General features: G+C 36.4%; 1 protein-coding gene across 11 annotated transcripts in view; it reads left to right on the top strand.

Annotated features, from left to right (window-relative positions):
• The window catches only part of TENM2 (teneurin transmembrane protein 2), a 3,817,113-nt gene that overhangs the window by 2,977,143 nt on the left and 816,818 nt on the right, over positions 1-23,152 (top strand). The gene's annotated exons all lie outside the window — the stretch shown is intronic.

Here is a 23,152-nt window from a genome sequence, read left to right as displayed (position 1 = left end):
TACCAAAGATTCTCCCCTTAAAGTTCAGTGTATTTGCAGATCAAATAAACTGACAGCTTCCTTTGTATGCATAAAGCAGGTCTAAAATTACTCCAAAGAATCCCTCAGAGAAATGCAACTTCCCTGTCATTCTTATTTATTATTTAAGGTAGAGACTGACCATGGGCATAGAAGGAATATACAATGTTTCTGGTTCTTTAAAGAAGAGAGTTCATATAATTTTTAATTTTATATATTTTAACATATGTGTTCGTGCATTGTCTTTAGTATTGAAATGAATATTCTATCAAAATAAGCAGCTGATCATGTGTGTAACTTAATGGAGATCTCACCTATTCACCTCTAGCCACAACCAAACAACCCCAAAGTTGAAACCTGAGGTTGATTAGATATACCTTTGTTTTAAATATTGTATTCCCTAGAAAACTCTTTATAAATTTTATTTAAAAAGGAACATATTTGATCAACTTAAGAACACATTTTTGTGCAGTAAAAGACCATGGGCTTTGTTATTAGATGGAGATACGTTCTAAATCTGATTCTACCATTTGCTTAACTGGGAAGTGCTGGGCAAATTATATAAACTCCCTGAGGCTGAGAGAGGATAGGAAAGTGTGGTGATGTAAAAAAAATCAAAATGAAATTTTATAAGTAAAGCATACTTGACTTTTGCATGGGTTTTTATACTTACATAAATGTGGCTATTTCCCATAATTTGAGGTATTAGATTTAAAATTATTAGATCAATTATAAATTTCTTTGCCCAATAAACACGTAATCTTTGAAAAAATATTTCTTTGCACTTTAATTGCAAAACAAACAAAAGCGTAACCTTTCTGAAGCATGTTGAGTCTTTTGTTTCTTTTTTGGAAACAAAGTCTCACTCTTTGTCACCCAGGCTAGAGTGCGGTGGCACGATCTCAGCTCACTGCAACCTCTGCCTTCCAGGTTCAAGCAATTCTTGTGCCTCAGCCTCCTGAGTAGCTGGGATTACAGTCACCTGCCACCATGACTAGTTAATTTTTGTATTTTTAGTAGAGATGGGGTTTTCACCATGTTGGCCAGTCTGGTCTCAAATTCCTGACGTCAGGTGATTCACCTGCCTCAGCTTCCCAAAGTGCTAGAATTACAGGCATGAGCCACGGTGTCTGGCCTGAGTCTTTAACTGAAAGAGATAACATATCATTGTCAGAAGACAGACCAAGAAGCTGGTCTAAATTATCAGTCTCCAAAGGCTACGATATTTGTTACCCAAGTTGTATCATGTGTGTGTATAGGTGAGTGTGTATGTGTGTGTGTGTGTGTATGTGTGTGTGAGAGAGAGAATGAGGAGCAATTTAATGATTTAGCTTAAAATATCTCTTAAAGGATTCCAGATTTGAAGAAGTTTAAGTTACGAAGTAATTTAGGAAACGTTAATAACTCTTTCTGTTGGTCTGCAAAATCATGCTATTAAAACTCAAACCATTTGGCAAGAATAATCACAATGTATAGAATGCAACTGAAACAATCAGGGGTCAACTTTGCCATCTTTTGCTCATTAAGTGTTTTATTTACAAGATCTACAAACTTACAATATCATATTCATGTCAAAATACATCTGTTTTGACTGAATTACTGCTGATCAAACTATGTGCAGAAAAGGATGAAAGTTAGAAATGTAAAAGAAATGTAAATGTCAGAAAAACGCTTACTACTTAAATGCAAGTATTTTGATAACAGACATTATCAGTGAGCTCACCAAGGCCATGTTTTCTGGGTGCTGGATTGGTACAGAAATCTCTAGCTATCAAATTGAGTACAGTGGGATTTAAGGGTTCACCTAGAAGCTTATTGAAACTTTGTGTAGCTCTAGCAGACCACCAGGATCCCTCTGGTTCCCGTGGGCTTTTAGAATCTCCAAAACTCTTAGACTTGAACCGTATTTTGTTTTTGAAAACAGACTCAGAAAGAAAGAGGAACAGGAGCAGCTAGGAAGTGTTTGTGGTAGTGGTTCAGAAAATGGGGTCCTGACAGTAGCAGCATTACGGTCTGAGGAGAAAAGAGAAAGACTTGTTAGATATGCAAATTATCAGGCCCCTCCCCAGACCACCTGAACCAGAAACTAAGGCTAGCAGGCTGGCTCGTGGCTCGTGGCTCGTGGCTCGTGGCTCGTGCCTATAATCCCAGCACTTTGCGAGGCTGAGGTGAGTAAATAGCCTAAGGTCGGGAATTCAAGACCAACCTGGCCAATATGGTGAAACACAGTCGCTAATAACAACTCAATAATTAGCTGGGTGTTGGCGCACGTGCCTGTAATCTAAGCTACTGAGGCGGCTGAAGCAGGAGAACTGCTTGAACCCGGGAGATGAAGGTTGCAGTAAGCAGAGATCACACCACTGCACTCCAGCCTGGACGAAAACGGTGAGTCTCTCTGAAAAAGAGAAAGAAACTTGGGTTAATGTCAATCTTGTTAACCAAATACAACCTTTGCAAATACTTTTTATTTTTCTGAAATATTTGAAAGATGGCCTTCCTCAAACCTTCACAGATACCTTTCAGTGAGAAACATGATTACTGGAGGACATGTTACCACCTAGGTTTGTGTGCAAAGGCACTTTTTTTAAAACCATGATAAGATTATTACTCAATCTTTGAAACGAAAGAAATTATGGAATGCTTTTTAAGGCATAGTTCTCCCTTGAATCAGAAATCAAGAAAAAACTATGCCAGGGAATATAGAAAGGTTGGGCAATTTGCGTTTCCCAATGGTTTGAAAAAGCAGTGGCTGTTGCATTTCTGCTAAAGGCTGCTAAATCGAAATTGATGAAACTTTTGGCCCAGCCTTGCATGACTTCTTTGAAATGTTTTGTCATGTCTGTCAGTTTAGTCATAGTTTAAGATGTTACATGTTTAACTTAAGGAAATGAGTGTAGAGTCTGAAAATATGTCATTGAAAGCAAAAAAAAAAAAGTGACTTCAATATATGATAAAAAATATAGCAAAGGGACTGAATTGCAATCTTCAGAGAGCATGAGTATTTGAGACCCTGCCAAATGTTAATCTTTTTCAATGGGAAGAAGGATTAGAAATCTACCTTGGCCTTATATCTGTCATTTAATTGAGGAATACTAGTTATCTAGAAACATTATTGTTATTGTATCTAATTTTGTACTATTTTGGCATTGTTTTCAAAAGCCTTTACCCTGTTTTTTATTTCATTGGCCCTGGTGATCAGTATTAATTCAGTTCTATTTGTTTTCTACTAAGTTGTTCTATGTGGGTCTGAATCTGTAACAGTGTTACAACTTAGTCCATCGTTTCCGAGGAGGTAATGTTAGTATGTATTCTTATTTTTCTTCATCTCTGAAATAATATGCAGGTCTCTAATTGAGTAATGAAATACAATGTATTCAATTTATTCTCTGTATTTAGCCTACATGGAGCTGTGTTTGTCAGACTAACTCACCACAGAGTGAGCGTGGATAAGCCTGTATGAGGACAAAGCCCCTGCCAGTGAGGGTACTAATATAAAAGATTGCCAATTTGTGACACCTTGCTATTGCATGATTATCCATGCCTACAAGGCTGGTTGCAGTGAGATGTCTAATTTGAATTTTCTGAACCATGCCTTTAATGCTCACATACCTGAGGTATTTATCCAAACACATTGTAGGTTTACCTCCCTCAAATATCTAGCCATCCATCCGTTTCCTTCTGAGCAGAGCAATAAAAATCAAACCAGACCCTATGCCTTACGTATAGAACCGGTATGATTTACAGCCAGGCTGAGTATAAAATCATAAAACTTTCAGTACGTGGTTAATATATAACCATCAAAATAACAGAGCGCAATTCTAAATTTATGAGGCTGAACTTAACACTGAATATCAAATAAGAATCACATTGATCTCTGTAGCGGATGACTTAAAAACACATTAGGTGGCATAACTGCAAGACAGTACATTGATTTAAGCATAAAATGCATAGCACTCAATACTTTACCACCTAACGTTTCTCAATAATGAACAAAGCTGTTGTATATTGATGAAAGCAAAATTATTTGTTTTGTTATATTACAGTGCTCACGGAGATGCCTTGCATTTAGGCTAGGCAAACATGGTTTGAATCACATTTAGCAAAGGGTCACATTGGATGGACATTTTACTGAATTTACACTTGTTTCTCAAAATAACTATACAGAAGCATTATCACGATGACAGTTTTCTCATTTTCTCTTTTAACAGAGGAAAGATTCATACCGGGTAGATACTGACTCTTTGCAGAAATACATTTTACCATAAATTTTCTGATATAGGCAATTCCACATGGAATTTTAAGGTTGATATCTCTAAGTGCATGAAGTGATCTTGTAAAATTACCATATTCAGAAAATCTAAAAGCATCTTTTAAAAAAGAAACAATGATCTTATGGTGAATACATGTTTTATAAAAAATCTTTACCGTAGAAGGATCTTTAAAAAAATTGATTGGAATAAGGAAATTAGAAAATTTTAATAGCTACAGGTGTGTTCAGGGAATGACGATAGCAAAATGGATAACACTGGTTCTGACAGGAGGTGAAAACCAAAAGCTAACACTTGGCCAGTGATTTAGGGTGTCTTATGGAATGATTTACCGAAGTACTAGGGGCACTGGTTCGCTAGAGAGAGTACACTCACTTCTCAGCTTCCTCTATCTGATTGTTGTGTCTGGGTTTATGAAAATACCAGGTCTTGGGATTTTCGGTAGAAGTGAGACAGACAGATTTTTCTACGAAGTCTCCTGATTTTAAAACATTAACAGATGATTTAAATGTGAAATAAGAGGTACTGATCAAATGTAACCCATCTGAGGTAAATTTCCAGCATCCACACTGCTGGTTAAAGACCACTCATCTTTGGGCTTCTGGGAACATTGCTTCATCTAGAAGAGCAAGAGTTATCCTTTCTGTTGGTGGAAAAAATCAGTGGAAGAATCAAATATTCAAATTTTCATAATGTACTTGGAAACTATCACCTTGGTACATCAGTTAATATTTTACTAAATAGATCCTGTTGTATTGTAAGTTTCTATCAGGTGGGTGGTAACTTCAAGACTTTGGTGAGAAAAGCTCCTTTGCAGGTTTGTTCCCTTTCCTCAGAAGTCTCTACAGGTAAAGAATTTTGCCAGTACTCAGAGAGCAGCATTCATTCAGTCAAGTGTTAATTGCAAAGCAAATCTAGGTGCAAAGTTGACTGACAGGTCTGCCACAGAAACGTTTCTGTCTATCGCAGTTTCAACTGTAGGATAGATAGGTAAGTCCCTTTTCATGGAACAGTGCTGGAGGGTAATTGGATCATTCTTTCAAATACGCGACTCTTAAAAAAAAAAAAAAAAGACTACAGCTTTAACTTTACCTTCAAATAAATGATATATGCATATTTGTAGCATTTATTTTACCTCTTGTATACTTTCTAGCATTATATTTTCAGGCTATTTTTCCTTCATAATAAATTAACTTATTACTCTTCATGACATGCAAGATGGACTGTGATGTTAAAGAATAATGTTTTCTAATTATCATTGACATTTGCAGAGAAGATTAAAATTTAATAAAATTAATTGTCCATTCTTGAATGGCTTACTTTGCAGTTAATCATAGAACTCTGATTTCTCCTACTCTTATGAAAACTTCTGAATTTCCTGTGTCTTATTAATATCCATAGCGAAGGCTGCACTTAGAAAATGTTAGATTTTTTCCTTCTGTTGACATTGTTGAAGCAAAAAAAAGTATTAATTTTGAAAAAAAATTCTGTGATTGAAATTTTTCCATTGAAACCTTTACCAGGAATCTTGCCCATCTTACTAGAAAAACCTAACTTCTGGAGGTTATGTTGAATGGTGAGAAATGTATCCTCTTCACCGTGGTACGTCTCTAGTAATATAATTTGAAGTGCTAGGGCCCCTTGCATCCATTTCTGAATCTATTATTAGTTGATTAAATTAGCTGGCTGGATCAGTACAGTGAGAAGAGACGCAGTAATGATATTATAGAATTAGTATGCTATGATGAATTGTCAGGAGAAGTAATTGTGACAGCCCTGTGGCCATATGCACTTAGCCATGCAATTTATAGTCATTTGGAGAGCCAAGGACTTTTCAGTTTGGGTTAGGAAATTTGTTCCTGCTTTTGACATAGTTTGAGGAATATGTGTGTAAGAATGAAGGGGATGCTTAGTGGCAATTCAGGAAGAAATCAAAAGTCTCACTTCTTAGCCACTGGCATTTGGCTGATTTTCAGGAATAAGCTAGTGTATGGATGCCTTTATTGTAACAGTGCCAATTCCTTTAAATAGATTTATATGATAGTGCTGTTTTTTTTATGGTTGCTGAAGATAATGTTACTTTGGGTAAGATAAAAGTAAATGCAATCTGGTATCACGATTTCCCTTGTTATGGAACACTGTAAATTCTTATCCATGTACTGCATTTACAGCAATCTTGAAAACATTGCTGGGGTTGTTTTGATTTAAATACATACGGGGCTTCTAATTGAAAGTATTTTTTTAAGCAACTTAAAATATAACATTACTTTCTGTTTGTTTGTTTTGCAACTATTTGCAAGATAAACGGACCGTCAGATGCCTCTAAAAGGCTTATGATGACAGCAGTTGGGAATGCAAATATTGGCATGACACCACATTAGGGCAAATTTATTGCAGAATTACCAAAACGTGTAACTGTGAAGTCACCTCAGTACAACTATTTTAATAGAATTACTCTCTTGCTGTTTTTTTTTGTTTGTTTGTTTGTTTGTTTTTTCATTTTATGATTGCCAGGCTACAGTACTATTCAGCAGTACAATGAATATGCTTACCGACATTCTAACTCCAAACCAAATTCGTGCAGACAGCTACTTCTTTTTCTTTTAGCTGGCTATAGAAACTTTCTGTGATAATTGATTCCTTTTATTTCTCAAACAAGACTGTCGTATGATTACAAGCATAGATTGTTTTTTCTTTTCTTCCCTCCTTGTAGCCATTGTTTTTATCCACTGATAATATCAACATCTCAAAGAGAATCTATTCTTGTCTTAGGATCTTAATTGATGTCTTAGCCCCTTTTCCATGTCCCTAATCTTGATTACCCAGAACTACAAATTTAGAAGCACTCCTTCAGTAACCCTGTAGTTGGATGTTTCACTTTGAAGGTAATAGAAGAGTGTCTATCACTTCTTCATTTCTGTTATTGCCATCAGTGTCCTTCTAGCTCACTAACACTCCTATCTGGGAGTTATTTCCAGCTCTCCTCCTTCACCTTCCAAGTCTAACTGATCACCAACACCTGCTGATGCCTTCCCAGCACAGTCTCTTAGATCACCCCTTCTTTTCTGTTTCTGCAGCCTCCATCCCTGGCCCCTTCCATCATTCTATACCTGGAATGCAGGGTGCCTCTCTTAGGCCATATCTCTGCCATCTCTTCCCAGACCATTAAAGCCTATATATATACCGAATTGCCATATGGATCTCTTAAATTTTTATTATAGCCCCTCATATTTCCTCCCTGTGACATGAGGCCTTTTGCTTATTCTTATTCCAGCCTACAGAACTTATGTGCTTTTTCTCTCCTCTCTTTTACCCTTTCCCTAGAACACATAGTTGGCTGGTTATAATTGTAATTTATAAATTTTTGTGCCAGGTACTGTGCTAAGTGCTTTCCATACATTATCTAGTTTAAGTATCATGGCAGTCCTACATGATAAGTGGTGTGATTCCCTTTTTATAGTCAAAGAAACAGAGGTGTGAAACAACTTGCCCACCAAAGTGAAGCTGTAAGAGGAAGCGCCAGGGTCCAAAAGTAGGTCTGTCTGACTTTGTAGTGATACCATCCACTGCCGTAGAACAGTGGCACCCTGTCTGCATGTGGTTGTGTTGCTGTTCCCCTGGTTTGAATTTGCATTCAATATTCATTTTTCTGATAATCTGTGTTCCTCCTCCCCTTTGTGTACATTCAGAGACTGACCCCACCTTTCATTTAGCATTTCCGTATTAATTTTACTGCACATCAATTTGCATTGAATAATGTGTCACTTAATATTTGTGCTTGTACATGTACATCCTCACCTAGACCACAATCAAACTGCTTTGGAGAGCTGGGCATGGTGGTTCATGCCTGTAATCCCAGCACTTTGGGAGGCTGGGTGGGCGGACCATCTGAGATCAGGAGTTCAAGACCAGCCTGACCAACATGGTGAAACCCCATCTCTACTAAAAATACAAAATTATGCCTGTAATACCAGCTACTTGGGAGGCTAAGGCAGGAGAATCGCTTAAACCTGAGAGGCAGAGGTTGTGGTAAGCTGAGATCATGCTATTGCACTCCAGCCTGGGCAACAAGAGCAAAACTCTGTCTCAAAAAAAAAAAAGAAAGAAAGAAAGAAAAGAAAAAACCAAAACCACAACCAAAAACAGACAAACAAAATTGCTTTGGAGAAATGTATAGAATCAAAATATTTTCCATTCTTCAACAGAATACTTTGGATTTACAGTCCCTAATGAAGGTGGACATCCAACTTACGAATTGTTCCACTTTGTAAGGATCACTTTGGTACTATATTTTAATATTCTCATTTGGTAAATCACTGGAAAATTATGTTGTCTTCTACTATGAAACTTGAGAAAAGCTAAGTGTTTCAAACAAGCGCCTAACCATACAGCAGTAGCCAGAACATTGAATAAGACATAAACAATAAAGAATCTGTGACCAATAGGAAGATATGGAGATTTGGAAACTTTTAAAACTTTATGTGATTAATATTAGATTTAATCTTTATATTTCTTTTTATAGCATTTTGTTCCATAAAAAATGTCAAGAGTATGTTTGCTGGAAGAAGGAAAAGTTCATTATTTTTATGGTTTGTTTCATTTTATTTTGAAAAGCCAAGGATGGGGAAATCAACATTGGTAAAAGCAATTAGTGATGTGGGTTGAAGTGAGGAAATGACATCCTATCCCTTGACATCAAGAATAACTATGAATCATTATCATATATATAAATGTGCCTATGTCACTTAAAAAATTATAATTGCTTCAAGATAGTTTAAACATGATCATCTAATAAAAGCATTTTGAGAAGTTAATTTGACCAAAGTAGATAGCTATACTAAGCAACCTAAACTTAGAATTGTATATATATTTATATGTATGTTTTATATTATAAAATACAACATACTATATATATATGTTTATACACACACATGAAAACTTATATGTATATATAAAGATAATTATTTAAATATGTTGAAAGCCGGGCAAGGTGGCTCACGCCTGTAATTCTAGCACTTTGGGAGTCTGAGGTGGGCAGATTGCTTGAGGTCAGGAGTTTGAGACCAGCCTAGCCAACCGGGTGAAACCCTGCCTCTACTAAAAATTAAAAAAATTAGCTGGGCTTGGTGGCTCACCCCTGTAATCCCAGTTACTTGGGAGGCTCAGGCAGGATAATTATTGAACCTGGAAGGTGGTGGTTACAGCGAGCCAAGATTATGCCACTGCACTTCAGCCTGAGTGACAGAGCGAGATAATTTATTTATTTATAAATAAATAAGTTGATAGTTGGGTATATGGGTATTTAGAAAGATAAATTTTCATCAGCGTGTTTTCCCATTTCACTTAGGCTTTGGAAAAACCCTGCTGAGTCAGAATGACTGAAACAAAGAGGTGGCCTTTTAAAAGTTTCATGATATATTTTCAACACATCCCCTGACTAAGACTATGAAAAGTTCATCCATTCTAGAGTCAGACAGGCCTAAGTTGCAGTCCTGGATTCACTCATTACTTTCGCTGTGTTTTTAAATGAGTTATGCATCTTCTCGTCAGTAAACCAAAAATAAATATACCTATGCTATGAGGCTAAGATGATCCGAAAGGAAAACTCAGCCCTCATTTGAACTAAAATCAGTTGTTCAACTTGTTCAACTAAAAAGACAAGTTATAAGTTACAAAAGAAGACTTCCAACAGTAAGCAAGTCCTTCCTATCTTCCAAGTTCCATCAGTATAGTAAGCATTTCAGGAATTTGCAGCAGCAGAGAGCATGATGGGAACGTTTCAATGAAAATTTATTTGGCATAAAGAGAGTTAGAATTAAATAAACTTAGAAGTAAGAATAGTCATTAAAATAATAAAAGAAAGCAAAAGGAAAAGATGTAAACAGGTATAGAGTTTTATACTTTGCAAAGGGTCACCAAAATTTCTGGTGACCAGTTGCTTAATATAAATAGGGAAGCCAGAAGCAATAGTATTTTGCAACTTGGAAAGCATGTGTCTGTGAACAGCAGAGAGCTTATTGTTACCCTCTGTGAAGGAAATTGTAGGTTATGAGACCTAATTTTTCCAGACAATCTGAAAGTCCAATTTTCAAAAATAAACATCTGATTTTTAAATAATGTTAAATTGTTAAAGCTTTCTGGGACCAAATGAATTATGTGGACTCCTAGATAGTGGCCTCTCTACTGTACTGTGAGTGAGGACATGTATAGCTGGTAATAAGTGTGATGGCAAGTGGAATGGAGTGGGCTATACACTCTTTCCCAGGACCCCTGGAAGTTCTATGACTTCACCTCCTACTTGTATTCTTCTCACTCACTCTCTTCCAGCCATGTGGTCTTTGAAGAAGCCAATCCCATTTCCAACCTAGAGAATTTTGCACAAAGTATTCTGCCTGCCTGAAATATCCTACCCCAGGTATCTTCATGTCTAATGCTGTCTCCTTCAAGTTCAGATGTCACCTTCTCAATAAGGGCTACCCTGACCATTGTGTAAACTTGCAACTCCCTTCCCACCCCTGTTTTACCACAACGCTCCTTCTTCCCATAGTACCATCCTTCTCTACTATAGAATTTACTCCCTTATCACAATTTCTTCTTATCTCTGTCTCCCTACTGAAATATTAGTTCTGTGGTAGCAGGAGTCTTCATTTTGTTTACTAATATACCTAGAACTAAGCCTGATATGTTGTACACACTCAAAATATTTATTGCATAAAGAAATGAGTGAGGAAATGAATGAATTCAATTGTGATTTAAAGACCATAGTAGAAAATGTGGACACAGCTTTTGAAGTACAAGCCTAAACTAAATTAATTAGAGAAGAAAGGATTTTAACATTTGGGATTGGAGGCATCAGCATAGAAAGAATTGGGAAAGGCTTATGAAATTGTAAAGGTGTTTTGAGGTCGTGGTTAAACAGTAATATGTCTATGCTAAAACTTAAGAGTATTTGCTAATTAACTAACCTCATATGGAACAAAAATCCCACATTGTTGACATCTCAAAAGAAATATTAGTCTGACTTAGGCCACTGATCCATGCTACTCAGTGTTGTTTTTCTGACAATAGCAATAAAGATAATTATATTTGAATATTAATGCTTGTTTTGCAAAACATTGTTCTAATAGAGTAGTCACTTATATTGAAATTAACATTTCCACTGTACACACGTTAACCTTGTCCTCAGTCAGTCAGCTAACTTAAATCAAATGCCTATTATAGCTCCATTTAACTAGAGATTAGACCAGACTTGGCATGGGTGTTGTCATTGAGGTGTTTAAAGAGAGCCACGCTTCTGCTCAACAAGTGGCCTCCTCTTTGAACTTTTAGCAAGAGCTCCAGTGAATATGTGGTAATATGTTCAATGGGCATTTTAGTGGGGCAGGACGGAGTGTGGATGTTGGAGACTGATAAACTGGATTGAAGATGGTTCTTCCACATCCACTAGATCTGTGGACTCCTAGACCGTTCACAATAAACCTCAGTATCCTTACCTATAAAACAAATAATAGGAACATCTTCTGCGTAAGATTCTTGTGAATATAACATAAGCTAGTATATATAAAATTCCTTATCACACCATTCCGTTGATAATATTCTTTTTTTTGTTTTGAGACAGTCTCACTCTGTTGACCAGGCTAGAGTGCAGTGGCATGGTCTCGGCTCACTGCAACCTCTGCCTCCTGGGTTCAAGCAATTCTCTGCCTCAGCCTCCCAGGTAGCTGGGATTAGACACCCACCACCACACCCTGCTAATTTTTGTATTTTTAGTACAGATGGAGTTTTACCATGTTGGCCAGGCTGGTCTTGAACTCCTGGCCTCATGATCCACTACCTTGGCCTCCCAAAGTGCTGGGATTATAGACATAAGGCACTGCACCAAGCTGGTAGTATTCTTAAGAAGGTTATGTCTACCCTCTCCATTAATAGGATAAAGTTATGATATTTTCAAGTAAGCATCATATTTGTTTGGCATTTGTAATAGTGGTGATGGTAGTTAGACAAGTAGCACAATTATTCTGTTTCAGTAGGATGTAACCTCATATCCTAACCAAAAAATAATGTGGCTAGCAATTTTACAATGTTCAAAATACTTCAGAAGTCCACAATAATTTCTCATTTTCTCCAGTCAGCATCCCAGGAGATCTAGTTATTCACGCAAATCAACTTATCCATGACTTAAGCTGTGAGCCTTTAGGACCTTCAGTGGCCCAGAGCTAATAGGTGAAAAGGTATATGCCTAACAATTTAAGGGATTTTCAACTCTTGATATCTTACATTGCAAAAGAGCTTTGCAGCAATAATATCAGGCAGCCTTTCTGTCCATACTGGAGTATTCTCTAGAATGATTCTTATGTTTATTTTACATTTCCCTTCCCTGCGAGAAGACAATTCCAGGTAGGGAGAATTGGGAGTAAATAAGATACATGGCACTGATGGCAGTAGTCTATTTTATGTCTATTTCCAAAAGAAGAATGCAAAATGGAGTGTGTAATGCCTTAACGTAAGGCCCACATGAATCACAGTGCCTCCGTGTGAATCCTGATGCCAGAGCTACAAGGAGCCTACGCTGTCAGGGTACAGAAAATGAAGACCTCTCTGCTCGAAAGTTTAAATGCCCTGCTCAGCAGGAAGTCTAGAAAGATTTGTTCAGCTGAAATGAGCTTATAATCAGGCTTTCTTCCAAAGATAAGGAAAGACAACATCCAGTAGTTTTATGATGCGCTCTTACCAGGAAAACACAAATAGTTTTGTCCATGTTGTGCAGTGTTGACTCCTGTGCAGCATATTTCACACCGCAGTCAGGAAAATGTTCCATCTCTGACTAAGTAGAAAAAGCCACCCTTGAAATTTGATACTGTACCGTTTTCTTTTTAGCAACAAACCAAAAATACAGATAGTGTTGGCCATTCTCTTTTTTTTTTTTCCATTTTCTTTTTATGATTTAGAGATGTTCCAAAGACTTGAAATTATTTAAATAAAGTTATTTTAGCATTTTTAGGGGTCATGGGTACATTTACTCAGCGAAGCGAGCTGACTGAAAGACAGATTAACTGCTAATCAGGGCTTAATGAGGGCTTTGCAGCGCCATGTTTGAGCGCTTGTTTGTATGAGAATATCGATTAGCAAAGCCACCTTTTGGACTTATTGTTGGTAAACTGGGTTGATTTCTGAGGTGGATAAAATGCATGGTTAGATAGTCTGTCCACTGTGCTGTTGGCTGGCTGTTGTTTATCACAAGGTTTTAGTGTTCTTAATGAACTGTTAATAAGCTGTCAATTATCGTGTTTATGCAAATTTGGGAAAGAGACATTGAAGGATTGATGTGCCTAGAGTTAAAAATGCCTCCTTGATACATCACAAAGTAAATAATTCCCCTTTTAATAATTGTCCTTAAACATTTGCTCTTCCTTGCCACTGAAGCATTCCCATTCTGTGCACCCCGGAAAACGATAGCCCAGGTCTTCTTTAAGCATCATACTGAGGAAACAAGACACATCTATCTCTAGGATGTGCTTTGCTTTATGTTAGCAGTTCTGGAATCATTTTCATTCACCCTCAGTTGCAAGTGAAGTTCAATATCAAGTGTTCTGAAAATTCATGGGTAACTATTTTATGAGTCTCATGTGGGGCATCCTTTTTCTCCTTTCTTCCCGCCAGAGACTGTCTACCACGGCGAAGAAACCTCCTCAACCCCTTAAATGTCCTGCCTTAATGTTAGCTGTCCCAAATCCCATGTACTTTGTAGTGCCTCAGATTATCTCTTTAGTACAAATCCTTTGTGTGGTTATAAATTGTCAACAGAAAATACTTCTTTAAAAAAAAAAACAACAACAAAAAAAAAAACTGCTTCTCTGCCTCCATCCCAGCATGAATATCTGTCTTTGGCTAGCAAATCCACTAATTTTCTATTCTGAACTTCATTTTTTATTTCATATGCCCTTGAATGTGTTGACCTAACATGCCCCACCCCATACGTCCTTCAAGGACCTATACGACTGTCTTGTTCTCTCAGTCATTCTTCTGGCCTCGCTTCCCCATGCAGAATAAATCAGTTTCTTTCTGCAGCAGCCCTAGAGTACTTTAAATAAGTTAATATATTCCAGCAACCCCCTGTCCCATTCTGCACACACATACACATTCAGAAATTGTGAGCTTTTTCAGAGCTTGGCCTGCTATTTATTCATCTTCAGAAATCATGTCATTCAGTGTTAGAAAATAGCCACCTCAAGACACTCTGGAAGGAATTCTGCGCAGATTTCCATTTTATAATAAAACTAAGGTTATTAAATCGTTCCCAATATTTAAAACTATAATAATTTTGCTGCAATCTCATCACTTTTATTTTTAATTGTTGTGATCAGAATTGTATCCAGATAGTTATTATGGGAGAACAATCCTTGAACAATGCCTCACCTCTCAATACAATTAAAGTAGACATCTTTTAAAGGCTCTTAATATTCCCCCCAGAAATGTAAAATTACATCTTGTTTTGTTTTGTGAAAGTCATATTTTGATTACAGGAAATTGGTATTTTATGTTTTAAAAAAAATCTTCTGTTCAGCTTGGAGCATGAAAGGTTGTACACTTGTTAGCACATTACTTATTCCAAAATCATTGAAAATATTATTCTTGCAGGTTTGGGGTTTTTTTCTAACCTCATTCGCTCAGCCCTGGGAGTTATAATGTTTCATAAAGGAAGTATCATAATCTACAGCAAAAATCATGCATCCGTATCAGTTGAAATGATGGATTAAGCTGTTTTATTATAAGTGTATCAGAAATGCAATAAATATTTGCCAATGAAATGTAGTTATCATAAGGTTTTGCACAGTGCAATTTCATGTTAATGTCCAAGTGGAATATAGATGGCTTTCTATGTTTGGTTATAGTACCTGCTTTGCAGTTTGAAAAATTTATTTGTAAGTGTTGCAAATGTAAATATGAGAGTTTCAAGTATCTATGAGTTATTTCTAAATACCACTTAACTCCTCCCGAGACAGATGAGGGTAGTATAAAACTGCAGTTCTTGTGACTGATAAAACAAGCTGGGTAATCAAAGGAAATAATCCAATAAACTGGAAGAAAAAGTGTGAATTGGCCTTCGGAGAGGCAAGAGAGCATGCTGGTAAGAGCTTGGACTCTGAGGTCAACAAGTGTCTTGACCTTCTGGCACCTTCCTCAGTAAGTGTAGAGATAACACCCAGCTCCTAGGATGTCTTTGGGATTAAATGAGCTCGTAATAACAAACAGCACTCAGTGAGGGCTTACTACTTGTCAGGTACTATCCTAATGCAAATTTCAGTTTCTAAATTTTAGTCTCTCTCTTTAATCAAGCATACGGCTTTTAATATTTGATATGCATTCTTGTATTTTCCTCTTAGATGTTTTTCAGTTATCTTCCTGAGAATTTGTGCATTTTATGTAGAAATAAGATAAAACACACAAGGTATAATTTTCTATTTGTCTTTAATTCTACAGCTTAATAATTGTATAAATATGGGAAATTACTTAATCTCCCTGTGTCTCAGTTTCTTCAACTATAAAATAACAATGTTGATGATGATGATGATGAAGATGAGGATGACACCTATTTCATAGGGCTGTTGTGAAAATTGAGATTATCCCTGTTAAGTATTTAGCAGAGTGCCTGACAGTGTGTGCTCAATCCCTTATTATTATTGCTGGTAGTACTGTCCTTAGCATTATTTTTGCTTTTATTAATGATAGTGTGATTTTTGAAAATGAGGGTCAATTGGAAGAACTGGGAATATTTTGTGAATAAGGGGTTTTATGTATATTATATTCATTCTTCTCATATCCTGCCACCCTCCTCACTGTTGTTATTGGAAATGGAATTGGCTCAAAATAAACCTAAGAACCAGTACTCCCTTGGATCTCACACTCCTCCCAGACACTAAGCCACAGAGGAGTATATTGCAGTCAATCTCTCTTTAAAATTCTAATTAAAAATAAATTTTAAAGGTTTTTTTGAATGTATATTTTTTCTTGAATTCTAATATGAGCCATGCAATATAAAATGGGACTAAAATATCTCTTCAAATATGTGGACTTCTGTTCACAGTGGTATTTTTTAAAAGAATCTTACAAAAGTTTTATTTAAAAATACCTAGGCTGGTGTGGTAGTGCATGCTGGTAGTCCCAGCTATTCAGGAGGCTGCCCCTCTCAGGTTTGTTTTCTCTAAAATAAATCTGTCCTTGATTGTCAAGCCACCTTTCATGTTTCTTTCCTCTTTCTTTAATTCTTACAGTGGTGGGAGGATCGCTTGAGCACAAGTGTTTGAGGCCAACCTGGGCAACAGAGTGATACCTCACCTTTAAAAAGAAAAAATCTAGGCCAGGCATGGTGGCTCATGCCTGTAATCGTAGCACTTTGGAAGGCTGAGTGGGGATCACGAGGTCAGGAGATCAAGACCATCCTGACCAACATGGTGAAACCCTGTCTCTACTAAAAATACAAAAATTAGCTGGATGTGATGGAGTGTGCCTGTACTCCTAGCTACCTGGGAGACTGAGGCAGGAGAATTGCTTGAACCTGGGAGGTGGAGGTTGCAGTGTGCTGAGATTGCACCACTGTACTCCAGCCTGGCGACAGAGACATGCTGTCTCAAAACGAAAAAAAAAAAAAAAATCTAGATTTAAGCATTTTGGTAATGCTTTCATTTCACTGCTTCTTTCTTAACTGTTTTGGTGTGATTGTGATCCATTTTGTAGTTCACTAATTTGGTGTTTAACTGATCTGTCAGATCTATCAAAACATGGGTCGTTGTTGAACAATTTGAGCTATTTCTTCATCAGATCTGTGTTTACTTTGAGAGTTTATCAGTGAATGTTTATCAAGAATTTGGAAGGCTAGCAGCAAGGTGAATTCTAGAAGAAAAAAAATCAACAACATATGCAGTGGATTTTTTAAATACAAAATTGATCATCTCAAACATGATTTTCAACACAAAAAGCTCCTTGAGTCACATAAATAGCTTGTTCTTTCAAGATCCTAGAATAAAAACTACAAGGACAGATGTGCTCTAGATGTCATTTCCCAGCTGGGGCACTGTGAGCAACATGGCAGTGGTGAAAGAACACCATGTGGTCAGGATGCCTTCGTGTATTCAATTTTTATTTGCAAAAAAAAGAAAGAAAGAAAAAGAAAAAGGATGAAAGAAATAAAGAAAAGAGGGAGGGAGAAAGAAAAAAGAAAGACAAAAACACCAAAAGAAACAGGTGGGTTGGGTGCGGTGGCTCACTGCTGTAATCCCGATACTTTGGGAGGCTGAGGTGGGTGGATTATGTGAGGTCAGGGATTCGAGACCAGCCTGGTCAACATGGTGAAACCCCATCTCTACTCATAATACAAAAATTATCTGGGTGTGGCAGTGGGCACCTGTAATCCCAGTAACTTGAGCAGCTGAGGCAGGAGAATTGCTTAAACCCAGGAGGTTGATGTTCCAGTGAGCTGAGATTGCCCCATTGTACTCCAGCCTGGGCAACAAGAGTGGAACATCTCAGAAAAAAAAAAAAAAAAAAAAAAAAAAAAAAAACAATAATAATTCCTGGTTTCAGCATCTGGTACTCTAGTATATTTTTCCATTCAGATTTACTAATTCAGAATTTTTTCTCTCTCCCCTCCCTTTTTTATCTGTTACTAATTTGTACAAGTTTTTTACTATCTCAATTTGAAATGAATATTTTCTTTCTATAGAAAGCAAAATGCTATAGATACAGAGATCAGGCTGTCTCCTCCATAGATTATAAGGTTTCTTTCTTTAATTAATTACTCGTACTATTACAGCTACATCGAAATGATTAGTAGAAAACCGATCCAAACTGCTTCTAAAACAAAGTTTACATGCCTCAGTAACCCTATCCTTGGATAAATACAACCAAATTTTACTCAGGTAAATTTTGTTTTGCAAACTTTTACAGGTTATTGAATTTTTTAAAGAATGCTATTGTGATTTTTTTAAATAACATTTTGGTCTTCAAATATGTTATTATATATTAATATTAATCAGCTGCACTCATTTATAGTATACCTAAAATGTGCTAGTAGAACTGTAAGCTTCTTTCTTCCTTTTTTTATATTACATATGCTCATTCAAATTCAACTACTTCAAAGTTTTGAAATTGAGAAAAAAGAATTTGAAATTTCACATGTACCTCTGCAAAAAGTGAAATGATTAATTTGCCTGCAGTGCTTTTACAGTGTGTCATACTGAAGGCTTGAAGGATGTATTTGATCTTATCTTAAAATTGAGTAGCCTTGTTTTAATATAAAACTCTGAACAATGAAAAAAAAAAGCATTTTCTATATCCCAGGTTGCTTTTATAAATGATGTCTACCTTGAATAATTGTTCAATCGAGGTTGGGCTCAGTGCATAGAAACGAATATATTTCTTCTCTTTCTTCACAGTGGTCAGGGCCTCATGCAAGATTGTTTTCATGTTTTGTTCTTTTGGGCTTCTTGAAGCTTATGGTAGTTCACTGAGAATATGTTCCATTGCTATTAAAAATAATGTCCTTCTTCATCAGTAACATGCGAATGTCCCTGTAAGTGTTAAACCCATCCCTTTCTGCATTCCCACAAATTATTTTTATACACGTGTGATTTTTTTTTCCTCTCTCGGCAAATTTATAAGTGGAATTCTTGAATGAAATCCTATGATATAAATATCTTTTAAAGCTTTCTCTTAGTTTCACCTGCTTTGCAACCAGCCATTTTCTCTTCAAAATCAATGCCTTTCATTAAGACAACTTCTGGCAGGGATGAGGGTCTAGCAACAGTTGATGGAAAAGTGGTCATGATTTTGCCTCTGGGTTTGTTTTAATTGTTCCTCTCTATGCGGCAAGCTCTGTGGTTTGAGTAGTAGAGAATTCACTTGTAAGCTTGCCTCCTATGTTTCTCAAAAGATTCTTGGAAGGACTAAATTAATCCATCCAAAATTACTTATTGCACACCTCCTCTCTGCCTGGCCCTGCTACAGGTGCTGCAGACATCAGTGTAAAAAAGCCAGTCACTATGTTCATGGAATGTAATTCAGGAGTAGGGGGAGCCTGGAAATGAACAACACAAAATCACAAGTGAGAGCTGCAGAATAGAAAACAAAATATGATACCTGTGGGGAGAACCATGGAGATCTTCTTCAGGAAGGTCAGGAAAATCAATCTCTCTCTCTCTCTCTCTCTCTCTCTCTCTCTCTCTCTCTCTCTCTCTTTTTTCTTTTTTGAGACGTGGTCTCACTGTGTCCAGGTTGGAGTGCAGTGACACAATCTTCATTCACTGCAACCTCCGCCACCTGGGTTCAAGTGATTCTCCTGCCTCAGCCTCCCCAGTAGCTGCGATTACAGGCGCCAGCCACCGTGCCCGGCTAATTGTTATATTTTTAGTAGAGATGGGGTTTCACCATATTGGCCAAGCTGGTCTCAGACTCTTGACCTCAGGTAATCTGCCCTCTTCAGCCTCCCAAAGTGCTGGGATAACAGAGGAAAATTCTCTCTTAAAATCTATCATGTAAGCTGAGAGGAGACTTAAAAAAAGGAGATAGCTGTGAGGAAATCCAGGAGAAGGCAGTGTGGTCAAATGTCCTGAGAAGAAGAAATGTGGAGCGCTGGTAGAAGGAAAGGGAAATATTTGGCTGAGCTGGAAGGCTTAAGAAATTAGACTGGTGAGGAGAATACAGGGACAAAATCATCTAAGGCTATGTATAAGGAGTTTTGATTTTAAGTTGCAGAGAAACCATTGGAGAGGTTTTTATGGAAGGGAATAATGTGATATACTTCACATTAAAAAATAATAATTAGGTATTTAAAAATCTACCAGGATTGAATCCTGACTCTGCCACTTACTTCCCTAAGCCTCAGTTTTGTTATCTGTAAAATGGCCATCACGATCAGTCATAACTCATATGGTAGAGATTAAATAAAATAATCAACATAATGTGCTTTGTCCACCATAAGATTCAGCAGATGGAGGTGTTCATTTAGGCTTTTCTCAAAAGTCCTCTTGGTTCTCCAGCCTGGGCCATTCATTAGTTTATTTTGTGCTCTCCTCCTCTCCCTTAATATCTGAAATTTTTGACAATTTTCTCTGAGATTCCTGGCATTTGGGCCTCTGGAGATGGCAGGGGGTCTGGTTTGCTGTCTGTTAATTTTAGCTATTCTCCGCTGGAAGTGCCATCACAACTAGAATAACCAGAGAGAATGGGAGGTGGTGCAGCCTATTAAGTGGCCCCATGGGGCTGCCCTAGCAGCAAAAATCAAAACAAACAAACAGAATCCCAAAACAGGTTTGGGCTTTAGGGGTTTTGAAAATGGACATTTTCCCCATTAATAACATATCCGTTAAACCCTACTGTGACAGCTCTCAAAAAGTTTCTTCTAATAACAACATTTCTAATCCAAAATCGTTCACTCTGCCTACAAATGTCAGAGCCAAACAACACCTACCAAATAATTTGGTCCACAATTTTCAAGGGTACAGGTAATAGAAAGTAGAAATAGGTAATCTACTGCTATGTCATATTTCCAACGTTTCTATGCAACGTTCCACTTTTTGGAACCTGAAAAATTCAAGAATTTTAATGATTCAAAATATCTAGTTGAATGGCTGGCAATCGTCTCTCTTATTTGAGGAGTCCCAAAGCTAAAACTTTACATAAAGAAAGGAGTTAAACCTTTAAATATAGAACAAATGATCTAGAAATCTTTATTGTTAGCCTAGCCATAATATTACTAAGAAATTTTCGTAGTGAAGGCATAACATTTAGATTGTAGGTCATTAAGACAATTACTGATTTCTTTTTATCTGAACCATTATATACAGAAGAAAATGATGTACCTTATTTCATTGCTTGGTTAATACCAGCCTGTGAAAAAGAAAGATATTTTCAGAAGAAAATTATTAAATGACTTAAGTTGGTTCCCTCATATTTAGGTTGAGAGCAAAGAAGGCAGGGAAAATAATTTTAGAATGTTATACCTGGGACAAAAGTGTTTCCCAAGTAATTTGGATAACAAGGGGGAAAATCATTAAAAATCTTTTTTGATAGAAAGTGAAGAAAATTACTTTAAAATGAGAGTACTTCGTAACAACCAAAATTTGGGAAAAGTTTGAATGAAAAGAAATTTAAGATAGTTGTTTTGCATTACATTATTATATCTCTTCTTTCTCTGCCTAGCTAATGTATTCTACAAAATAGGTTACATTCAATCTTAAAATATATGTGTATACTTACCTACATATGTCTATCTGTATACACAGCGACAGACATATAGCAATTTATAGATCCATGTACAAATTAATAATAACTTAGGAATGACAAGATAAACTTGTTTTTTCCTACCACCTACTGTCTTTTTAAAAGGCATTCTCTGTTTATACAGAATACCTGCAAATAATATTTTCATGACTATGTCATATGAATAAAATAGGAATTTTAATCATTTATGTATTTATAGTGGGAATCATTATGATTTTACACTTAGCTCATGATTCCAAGGTGGTTTTTTTGTTATATAAAAGGAAGTTTTAAGGCTTTTTATAAACTTAAATTTTAAATGTATATCTACACTTGAGAAAAATAAGGATCAAGATAAGAGAAAATACATGGAAGTTAAACTCTAATGCAGTAAAATCTCCCCTGAAATAAACTCTTACCCTTGGTCAATTACTTACTTTCCACCATTGATTTTTTTTTAGGAGAGATTCCCAATTTGAGAAATCACAGTGAGTGGTTTACATCTATAAAACAGCTCATCATGGACTTGAACTCATTGTATTTAAATCTGCATTACCAGCATTTGAGTTTTTCAGCATGAGGCAGCAAAAGATTGAAAACAATGGTTTCTGGTGTTGCTCTAAATTATCATTTCCATAGATACAGCCTTTACCATTTCTTCTCCATACCGGAAAAATAAAAACTGGTTCAGGTAACCCCACTGCATATTTTTCTTCTGCTTGTGCACTTCACAGTCACAGAGTAAATCAGCTTTGCTAAACACATTCATTAGTGCCCAATTTGTTTCTCTTCGTCTCTTTGAAGAAACCTTGCAAGCCGTTGGAACACTTATTTTATTTTGATTCCACAGTGGAAAATTGTATTCACATAAGTAAGCATATACCAAACAGCAATAAATCATTATTTCTCAGATGACCAATATCAGCAGGAATCTCATATACTTCTCTGCTGGAGTTGATTTCCAAATTCATTGAATAATTATTGGTGCTGCTTTTCATAAGTGAAAAACGTTTTTTTCTTTCTATTACCATTAACTTTTAAATGCTACCTTTCTCCCTCATTTCCGCCACACATCTGAGAATTATTTGTAAAGGAGGGTAAAAGTCAAACTTTGTATTCAGCAAATGTCAAGGTGGTTAGATAGAATATAACCCTTGACAACTCCCCCCACCAGCCCTGAAATTTAGACTTTCATAGTATGGACTTTGGACGAAGATTGAATTTTATGTTAGACTACTGATAAATGAAATAAATACAAATTACTGCATTAATGTTTTAAGGAAAATCTGAGAATTTATTAGAGTGTTTTAAAAATGCAACATTTAGACTAGTAAATTTGTGTTTCTTTTTGCTCTGCCAAGAGAAAACAATGTGTTGTTGTTTCACTTCCCAAAGTATTAATTGGATTTTGGTAATAAACATTTAATAATTTTTTGTAGTAACCAGGCACATGAATTTATTTTTTTCCTTAATAAAGTTTATTAACAGCAAGTAATCCATACACTTTGCCCTGAAAGTGAATTTATAAAACGTCTATTGGTTTCAAGTCCATTTTAATACAGATTAAATATTGTGGCCTTATTCTAGAGAGTGTGAATTCTCTACTCGGT

The sequence above is a fragment of the Saimiri boliviensis genome, chromosome 20, assembly GCF_048565385.1.
Source record: "Saimiri boliviensis isolate mSaiBol1 chromosome 20, mSaiBol1.pri, whole genome shotgun sequence".
Classification (NCBI taxonomy): Eukaryota; Metazoa; Chordata; class Mammalia; order Primates; family Cebidae; genus Saimiri; species Saimiri boliviensis.
This window is presented reverse-complemented; position numbering and strand designations above follow the sequence as displayed.